This window comes from Pseudophryne corroboree, chromosome 6, assembly GCF_028390025.1.
Source record: "Pseudophryne corroboree isolate aPseCor3 chromosome 6, aPseCor3.hap2, whole genome shotgun sequence".
In the NCBI taxonomy this organism is placed as follows: Eukaryota; Metazoa; Chordata; class Amphibia; order Anura; family Myobatrachidae; genus Pseudophryne; species Pseudophryne corroboree.
The window spans coordinates 732452656-732463559 of NC_086449.1; positions in this window are offsets into that span (position 1 = coordinate 732452656).

Genomic DNA, 10904 nt, shown 5'->3' on the forward strand with positions numbered 1-10904 from the left:
TGCGGGTCTGGGTAGTGCAGCACTGGTGAGTCTCTCCCCGGAGTAAGAGTGAATCGGTGAGGGCATACAGGGCTTTGGAATGGGGGAGCTGGGAACGCAGTATGAAGTCATTGTGGAGAGATAGACTGTGGTGTGTGTGGGGGAGGAAGGAGGGATATACAGATTTATATATTTGTAAAAATATATGTTTATTAATGAAGTCTCTTATATAGCGCTGCAAATTTATATATATATATATATATATATATATATATATATATTCCAGAAGATGTGGCACTCGTGATACAGATAACCAAACGAAAATAGCAGCGACCCCTTGATGAAGTCTGATGGACGAAACGCGTTGGGTGTACCTCTACTGACTCTCCATTTTTACAGATAAGCATCACTCTCTTATCTTAAAATAGCTTTTATCAGTATTATATTGCTTTTACTGGTTTTATGTGATTCTGGGTTCTACCTAAATCATACATTTTTTATCTATTCTTTTTGGTATTTTTTAAGCTTTTACCTTCTATTTTTTATCCCATCACTATGTTTTAAATTGTACAAATAAATATATTGTTGATTTTTTTCTAAACCGTATCCTGTAATATTCTTCACTTTTATATCAATATATTAGACACTGTAAGTCGCTGATACCCCTACCCCCCCCCCCCTTTTTTTTTCCACATTTTAACTCTAAAGGCAGCTTATCCCTGCCGAGTATTTAGGGGTTAGCTGACACCTTATATTATTAAAAGGAGTGTCTTTAACTGAAGTATTTTACTGTATTAATTTATCTGCTCATATACACCTGTGGCGCCATACCCCTACTGCCCATATATATATATATATATATATATATATACTATGTGATTCATCGCGCCCTACGGGCGCTCTTCACACCGTCGCATTACCTCCAATCATAATTGTGTGAGTGGTTAAATATTGCACGGACAAAGGGAGCGCAATATTTAAGGGGTCGAAGCCCCTTGCAACTGGTGTGAACAGTGCACGCAAGGGCTGATGAATCACCTAGTAGGTGCTTTGGTTGGGGGAGTGGCGGGTGCGGAGGAGACGCGGATGGGATCCGGGGGTGCCGCGGGAGGGGGAGGGATGGTTGGTGGTGATGATGCAGGTGGGGGAGGGGCTCTGATTGGCTCACGAACCGACACTTCATTTAACAGACCCGACGGAGACGCAGGAGGGACACAGGAGAGGCGCGCGCTGTGCCCTCCGTGTCCCTCCTTCACAGCAGTGGGGAGCGAGGAGCGGGGAGCAGGGGGTGGGGGTTAGTGTTGTACCTGCCACTGGGGGAGCATATCTGGCACTGGGGGAGGGGGAGCATATTTGGCACTTGGGGGGCATATGTGGCACTGAGGGGGCATATGTGGCACTGGGGGGTATATGTGTACCTGGCACATGGGGGGGGTTATATTTGGCACTGGGGGCATCTGTGTACCTGGCACTGTGAGGAAATATCTGGCACTGGGGGCATATGTGGCACTGAGAGCACAGACCTAGCAACAAGCATTATCCCCTAGAAACGAGCATGACACCCAGTGCATGAAACCCCTGGCAACGAGCATGACACCCTGAGCATGAAAACCCCTGGCACCGTGCATGAAACCAAGAGCATGAAACCCCTGGCAATGAGCAGGTAATTTAAAAGTAATTAGAAGCCTTACTGTAGGACTTAATGTGTACTGTGCATTGCGTTGTGTGGCATAATGTATCACGGACATTGCGGTGTGTGTCATAATGTGTCACAGGCATTACAGTGTGTGGCATACTATATCACGGGCATTGTGGTATGTGGTATAATGTCTCAGGGGCATTGCAGTGTGGCATAATGTATAACGGGCATTGCAGTGTGCGGCTTAGGGTATAACGGGCATTGCGGTATGTGTCACAGCCATAACGGTGTGTGGTATACTATATCACGGGCATTGTGGTATGTGGTATAATGTCTCAGGGTCATTGCAGTGTGTGGCATAATGTATCACGGACATTGCGGTGTGTGTCATAATGTGTCACAGGCATTACGGTGTGTGGCATACTATATCACGGGCATTGTGGTATGTGGTATAATGTCTCAGGGGCATTGCAGTGTGGAATAATGTATAACGAGAATTGTGGTTTGTGGCATTGGGTATAACGGGCATTGCGGTATGTGTCACAGGCATTACGGTGTGTGGTATACTCAGTGCCAGATTAAGATCCACATGGGCCTGGAGCTGAAAATCAGGAAGGGCCTATTGTGTGCTGCTGCAGGGGGTGTGACAAGCGATACAGCTGTATGACTAGTGATGTGGGGGAGTGGTCTATATAGGGGTGTGGTCTGTGATATGGGTTTCTCCATATTTCTATTAGTGTTTATCCTACACACCTAGGCGCTGCAGTAAATTAATTAAATTAATAATGCAGAGATTATTGCAGTGATGCCATATAATACAGAGAGCCTTACAGCCATATAATACAAAGAGCATTGCAGTGAATGCCATATAATACAGAGTGTATTGCAGTGACTGCTAGATAATACAGAGAGCATTACAGTGACATTCATATTATACAGAGAGCATCAGTGGCCATTGATAAAAAAGAGTGCATTGTAGTGCCCATCACCAAGCATCCAAGTGACCTCCATACAATACAAAGAACATTGTAATGAGTCACATATAAAATAGAGAACTCCGACTATCACCATAAAATACAGAAGACATCACAGCCGCACACCATGGCCCGTGGAATAAAATAAATCAGACAGAAACTATATCTATGTATGTATTAATCTATAATCAGTACTTATTGGAATTCACACTTTTTAGTGTTGGGCTCTGATAGAGGCTCTGGTCAGGCACCTCACTGGAAGAATGTCTGGGTAAACACAGCACACCAAGCACAGCCCCGCCTCCCTTCTCTGTTCTTTACTCCCACCTCTGTCCTGGCTGCCTTTATACTGTGTGCACCAGAGACAGTCGGGGAGATATATTATCCTGGCATGGATCGTGCCAGTATATCTCATCCTGCTTCTACTCTTTACCGAGGCAAAGCAGGAAGGAGTACTGACGGCATGTAGTAACATCTTGGATGACGGAGTGGGGGAGACAAACCCAAACCCTCCTCCCCTCCAGCGATCCCTGCCACAGCCCATCAGCCTAGTGCTGATGCTCTGTCTCTCTCCTTCCGGTCGGCTCCACTGGGCATGCGCATTATCTCGCTACTATCGCGATATCTCCCATGCACCCCAGAGCCACAGTGGCTGTGAAAGGTGCAAAAACACTTGCAGCTGTTGAAATCAGTAGCTGCAGGTGTCAGATCAGTCAGTGCCACTGACCATTCATACATAGACTTGTACATCTTGTAGATAGCAGCTCCGGTAATGACAGGGGCGCATAGCACCACTGTCATTTAGCACACATCTGCACAGTAATACATGGGGAAGAAGCGGAGTCAGCACACATAACAGACACTGATACAATTTCTCCCCTATAATGACTAACAAATGACTAACAAACATCAACCCCACTGTGTCAACACAGACACACTGGTCAGAATTCAATTGATATCGCCACCCAATCTCCCATCTAAAGTGGTGGGAGATCACAGGGGCGATATTCAATTGATGTCTGTTATCGCGCCGATCGCACCCGTTAGTGTTAGGTTTAGCAGCATAAAGCAGCTAAACCCAGCTAAACTAATGGACGCGATCGCAAAAAGTGCCGTTTGGGCGCCCAAACAGGACACTTTTTGTACACTGTAGCTGAAATGTCAGCGCCGCCAGCCGATTGCGCCCAAATGGAGCAACAATTGAATTGTTCTGCTGGGCGCCATCTAGTGGCTGCCGGCGAGAAAAACAATTGAATCTTGCCCAATGAGTCTGCGGCTATACTGTAGTAAAGCAGAGCCAAGGCAGGATCAGCCACGATCCACGGCAGCTCTGAAGAGTGATGATTATTGATCATCATCACCCTTCATTAATCATGATGCTGCAGCTCAGTCCCAGCCACCCTGACCTCCGGGGCTCACACCCCAGTTATCCCATGCACCCCAGCATACTTATATACACAAATATACGAGAAATACAACATACATATAAATACATAAATATACCTTCCAGACCCCACATATTATAACTGATAATAAAAAACCTGACTAGAATTCAGATTATTTACCTCAATCTCAACTCTCTCAACAGGAAGAGGTCTTCACAGAGCTGCTCTGCCTCTGTGTGCTGACACTGTCTCATTGGTTGCGGTGGTGTGTGACGTCACACAGCGCTGAGGAAGTTACCTGTGTGTATAAATATCTCTCTCTCTCTCTCTCTCTCTATATATATATATATATATATATATATATATTTATATATATACACGAAAGCCCTCACTGACTGACTCATCACTAATTCTCTTCCCGATATGTTAGGAAGCTGAGATTTAACATAGTTATTCCCCAGGTGGGAAATAGGAAAACTACGTAATTAAAATTTTAAGAAAACTCCCCTAAGGGGATGAAAAGGGGGTTGACATAATGACGTCATTACTGATGCGTTGCTTGCGTTGCGTGAACGATAACGCCCAAATGGACAATCGGATGAAAACTTGATTGCTCCTCCAGTGTGTTGAATAAATTACAAAAATGGTCCTGTCACTTTTCACCGTATCTGCTACAGGGTGCTCCTCGGGTAACGCCAAGAACCATGGATTAATATTTACTTACATTAAAGGGGGGTACACACGGAGAGATCCGTGCTTAAATTCTAAGTAATCTGACCAGGTTGCTTAGAAGTTAAGCACGGATCTCTCTGTATGCCCCACAGCGATAGCGATGCGTGACCCCGCGCGTCGCTATCACTGGTAATAAATTGGCATGCATGCAGGCGCTGTGTGCTGAGCGGGGGGATAGATGTGTTCTGAGCGGTCTGTGATAGATCGCTCAGTACACATCTCTCCCCATGTGTACTGGCCTTAAGACATCTCAAATGTACATCTCTATGGATTTACCACATTTTCAACACTCCTTTATATATATATATATATATATATATATATATTAGTGATGAGCGGGTTCGGTTCGTCGGAATCCGAACCCCCCGAACTTCACCCATTTTACACGGTTCCGAGGCAGATTCGAATTTTCCCGCCTTGCTCGGTTAACCCGAGCACGCCCGAACGTCATCATCCCGCTGTCGGATTCTCGCGAGATTCGGATTCTATATAAGGAGCCGCGCGTCGCCGCCATTTTTCACTCGTGCATTGGAAATGATAGTGAGAGGACGTGGCTGGCGTCCTCTCAGTTTTATTCAGGTGGCTGCAAATATCTGTGCTCACTGCTTTATTCAGGGGACTGGGGACCAGCAGTATTATATAGGAGGAGTACAGTGCAGAGTTTTGCTGACCAGTGACCACCAGTATACGTTGTCTGCCTGAAAAATGCTCCATATCTGTGCTCAGTGTGCTGCATATATCTGTGCTCACACTGCTTTATTGTGGGGACTGGGGACCAGCAGTATTATATAGTAGGGATGTGCACTTGAAATTTTTCGGGTTTTGTGTTTTGGTTTTGGGTTCGGTTCCGCGGCCGTGTTTTGGGTTCGACCGCGTTTTGGCAAAACCTCACCGAATTTTTTTTGTCGGATTCGGGTGTGTTTTGGATTCGGGTGTTTTTTTCAAAAAACCCTAAAAAACAGCTTAAATCATAGAATTTGGGGGTCATTTTGATCCCAAAGTATTATTAACCTCAAAAACCATAATTTCCACTCATTTTCAGTCTATTCTGAATACCTCACACCTCACAATATTATTTTTAGTCCTAAAATTTGCACCGAGGTCGCTGGATGACTAAGCTAAGCGACCCTAGTGGCCGACACAAACACCTGGCCCATCTAGGAGTGGCACTGCAGTGTCACGCAGGATGGCCCTTCCAAAAAACACTCCCCAAACAGCACATGACGCAAAGAAGAAAAAAAGAGGCGCAATGAGGTAGCTGTGTGAGTAAGCTAAGCGACCCTAGTGGCCGACACAAACACCTGGCCCATCTAGGAGTGGCACTGCAGTGTCACGCAGGATGGCCCTTCCAAAAAACACTCCCCAAACAGCACATGGCGCAAAGAAGAAAAAAAGAGGCGCAATGAGGTAGCTGTGTGAGTAAGATAAGCGACCCTAGTGGCCGACACAAACACCTGGCCCATCTAGGAGTGGCACTGCAGTGTCACGCAGGATGGCCCTTCCAAAAAACACTCCCCAAACAGCACATGACGCAAAGAAGAATAAAAGAGGCGCAATGAGGTAGCTGTGTGAGTAAGCTAAGCGACCCTAGTGGCCGACACAAACACCTGGCCCATCTAGGAGTGGCACTGCAGTGTCACGCAGGATGGCCCTTCCAAAAAACATGTAATGACTGATGACGGACCTGCTGGACACTGTCAGCTCAGCAGCACCGCAGACTGCTACAGTAAGCTACTATAGTAGTATGTATAAAGAAGAAAGAAAAAAAAAAAACCACGGGTAGGTGGTATACAATTATGGATGGACGAGCAACTGCCGACACAGAGGTAGCTACAGCCGTGGACTACCGTACTGTGTCTGCTGCTAATATAGACTGGATGATAAGGAGATGAAATTAATATATATATATATATATATATATATAATATCACTAGTACTGCAGCCGGACAGGTATATATATTTATTATGTAATGACTGATGACGGACCTGCTGGACACTGTCAGCTCAGCAGCACCGCAGACTGCTACAGTAAGCTACTATAGTAGTATGTATAAAGAAGAAAGAAAAAAAAAAACCACGGGTAGGTGGTATACAATTATGGATGGATGAGCGACTGCCGACACAGAGGTAGCTACAGCCGTGGACTACCATACTGTGTCTGCTGCTAATATAGACTGGATGATAATGAGATGAAATCAATATATATATATATAATATCACTAGTACTGCAGCCGGACAGGTATATATATTTATTATGTAATGACTGATGACGGACCTGCTGGACACAGTCAGCTCAGCAGCACCGCAGACTGCTACAGTAAGCTACTATAGTAGTATGTATAAAGAAGAAAGAAAAAGAAAAAAAACCACGGGTAGGTGGTATACAATATTATATATATATTATATACAATTATATATATATATATATATATATATATTAAACTGGTGGTGACTGGTGGTCAGGTCACTGGTCACACTATCAGCAACTTGCAAGTAGTACTCCTAAGCAGACAATCACAATATATATTATACTGGTGGTCAGTGTGGTCACAATGGCAGTGTGGCACTCTGGCAGCAAAAGTGTGCACTGTACGTTATATGTACTCCTGAGTCCTGCTCTCAGACTCTAACTGCTCCCCACTGTCAGTGTCTCCCCCACAAGTCAGATAATATACAGTCACACTATCTATCACTTCAGCAAGTAACTAGTACTCCTCCTAATGCTCCCCAAAATTACTACTGTGTCTCTCTCTACTGTCTCACTCTCTTCTCTATAAACGGAGAGGACGCCAGCCACGTCCTCTCCCTATGAATCTCAATGCACGTGTGAAAATGGCGGCGACGCGCGGCTCCTTATATAGAATCCGAGTCTCGCGATAGAATCCGAGCCTCGCGAGAATCCGACAGCGGGATGATGACGTTCGGGCGCGCTCGGGTTAACCGAGCAAGGCGGGAAGATCCGAGTCTCTCGGCCCCGTGTAAAAAAACATGAAGTTCGGGCGGGTTCGGATTCCGAGGAACCGAACCCGCTCATCCCTATTATATAGGAGGAGTACAGTGCAGAGTTTTGCTGACCAGTGACCACCAGTATACGTTGTCTGCCTGAAAAACGCTCCATATCTGTGCTCAGTGTGCTGCATATATCTGTGCTCACACTGCTTTATTGTGGGGACTGGGGACCACCAGTATTATATAGGAGGAGTACAGTGCAGAGTTTTGCTGACCAGTGACCACCAGTATTATACGTTCTCTGCCTGAAAAACGCTCCATATCTGTGCTCAGTGTGCTGCATATATCTGTGCTCACACTGCTTTATTGTGGGGACTGGGGACCACCAGTATTATATAGGAGGAGTACAGTGCAGAGTTTTGCTGACCAGTGACCACCAGTATTATACGTTCTCTGCCTGAAAAACGCTCCATATCTGTGCTCAGTGTGCTGCATATATCTGTGCTCACACTGCTTTATTGTGGGGACTGGGGACCACCAGTATTATATGGGAGGAGTACAGTGCAGAGTTTTGCTGACCAGTGACCACCAGTATTATACGTTCTCTGCCTGAAAAACGCTCCATATCTGTGCTGCATTGTAGTATATATTAGGAGTACAGTGCATAATTTTGCTGACCACCAGTATATAATATATAGCAGTACGGTACAGAAGGCCACTGCTCTACCTACCTCTGTGTCGTCAAGTATACTATCCATCCATACCTGTGGTGCATTTCAGTTTTGCACAGTTTGCTGACCACCAGCATATAGTATATAGCAGTACGGTACAGTAGGCCACTGCTCTACCTACCTCTGTGTCGTCAAGTATACTATCCATCCATACCTGTGGTGCATTTCAGTTGTGCGCAGTATATATAGTAGTAGGCCATTGCTATTGATACTGGCATATAATTCCACACATTAAAAAATAAATGGAGAACAAAAATGTGGAGGGTAAAATAGGGAAAGATCAAGATCCACTTCCACCTCGTGCTGAAGCTGCTGCCACTAGTCATGGCCGAGACGATGAAATGCCATCAACGTCGTCTGCCAAGGCCGATGCCCAATGTCATAGTAGAGAGCATGTAAAATCCAAAAAACAAAAGTTCAGTAAAATGACCCAAAAATCAAAATTAAAAGCGTCTGAGGAGAAGCGTAAACTTGCCAATATGCCATTTACGACACGGAGTGGCAAGGAACGGCTGAGGCCCTGGCCTATGTTCATGGCTAGTGGTTCAGATTCACATAAGGATGGAAGCACTCATCCTCTCGCTAGAAAACTGCAGTGCCACTCCTAGATGGGCCAGGTGTTTGTGTCGGCCACTTGGGTCGCTTAGCTTAGTCACACAGCTACCTCATTGCGCCTCTTTTTTTCTTTGCATCATGTGCTGTTTGGGGACTATTTTTTTGAAGTGCCATCCTGCCTGACACTGCAGTGCCACTCCTAGATGGGCCAGGTGTTTGTGTCGGCCACTTGTGTCGCTTAGCTTAGCCATCCAGCGACCTTGGTGCACCTCTTTTTTTCTTTGCATCATGTGCTGTTTGGGGACTATTTTTTAAATCTGCCATCCTGTCTGACACTGCAGTGCCACTCCTAGATGGGCCAGGTGTTTGTGTCGGCCACTTGGGTCGCTTAGCTAAGTCACACAGCTACCTCATTGCGCCTCTTTTTTTCTTTGCATCATGTGCTGTTTGGGGACTATTTTTTTGAAGTGCCATCCTGCCTGACACTGCAGTGCCACTCCTAGATGGGCCAGGTGTTTGTGTCGGCCACTTGGGTTGCTTACCTTAGTCACACAGCTACCTCATTGCGCCTCTTTTTTTCTTTGCATCATGTGCTGTTTGGGGACTATTTTTTTGAAGTGCCTTCCTGCCTGACACTGCAGTGCCACTCCTAGATGGGCCAGGTGTTTGTGTCGGCCACTTGTGTCGCTTAGCTTAGCCATCCAGCGACCTTGGTGCACCTCTTTTTTTCTTTGAATCATGTGCTGTTCGAGGACTATTTTTTTGATGTGCCATCCTGCCTGACACAGCAGTGCCACTCCTAGATGGGCCAGGTGTTTGTGTTGGCCACTTGTGTCGCTTAGCTTAGCCATCCAGCGACCTTGGTGCACCTCTTTTTTTCTTTGCATCGTGTGCTGTTTGGGGACTATTTTTTAAATATGCCATCCTGTCTGACACTGCAGTGCCACTCCTAGATGGGCCAGGTGTTTGTGTTGGCCACTTGGGTCGCTTAGCTTAGTCACACAGCTACCTCATTGCGCCTCTTTTTTTCTTTGCATCATGTGCTGTTTGGGGACTATTTTTTTGAAGTGCCATCCTGTCTGACACTGCAGTGCCACTCCTAGATGGGCCAGGTGTTTGTGTCGGCCACTTGGGTCGCTTAGCTTAGTCATCCAGCGACCTCGGTGCAAATTTTAGGACTAAAAATAATATTGTGAGGTGTGAGGTGTTCAGAATAGACTGAAAATGAGTGTAAATTATGGTTATTGAGGTTAATAATACTATGGCATCAATATGACCCCCAAATTCTATGATTTAAGCTGTTTTTGAGGGTTTTTTGTAAAAAAAACACCCAAATCCAAAACACACCCGAATCCGACAAAAAAATTTCAGGGAGGTTTTGCCAAAACACGTCCGAATCCAAAACACGGCCGCGGAACCGAATCCAAAACCAAAATACAAAACCCGAGTGCACATCACTAATTCTCCTATATATTAGCCCAGATCTGTGACTTTGTGCCTCATTTGCTAACGCTGGGCGGAGTCACAACACTGGGCGGAGTTAGTCAAATGAGTCACAGATCTGGGCAAATCTATAGGAGACTAGGAGCAGAAGCAGATGGTATGGGCATTGCACCGGCAGGGGTGCATACCTCCCAACTTTCTTCAGGCAGGAGGGACACACGCGCTGCGAAAAGGGGGCATGGTCACCTAAAGGGGCATGGCTTCACGGAGGACCCGCGATCGCGAGCCACGCCCCGTTTTCATCACTGAGGGGGCATGCCCAGCGCTCTGTGAGCTGCTGGCATGCCCCCAGAGACGGATTATGAGTCCTGGGGGCCCAGGGATCTTGAGACAGGGGGGCCCTATCTCATTGCTGTGCCTACTGTGGGATCAGGGGCGTGGCCTAATCGCGGTCCACGTGGCCACGCCCCCTTATGTAAATTCCGGGGGGGGTTATGGTATTTTGGCCCCTCAGCTA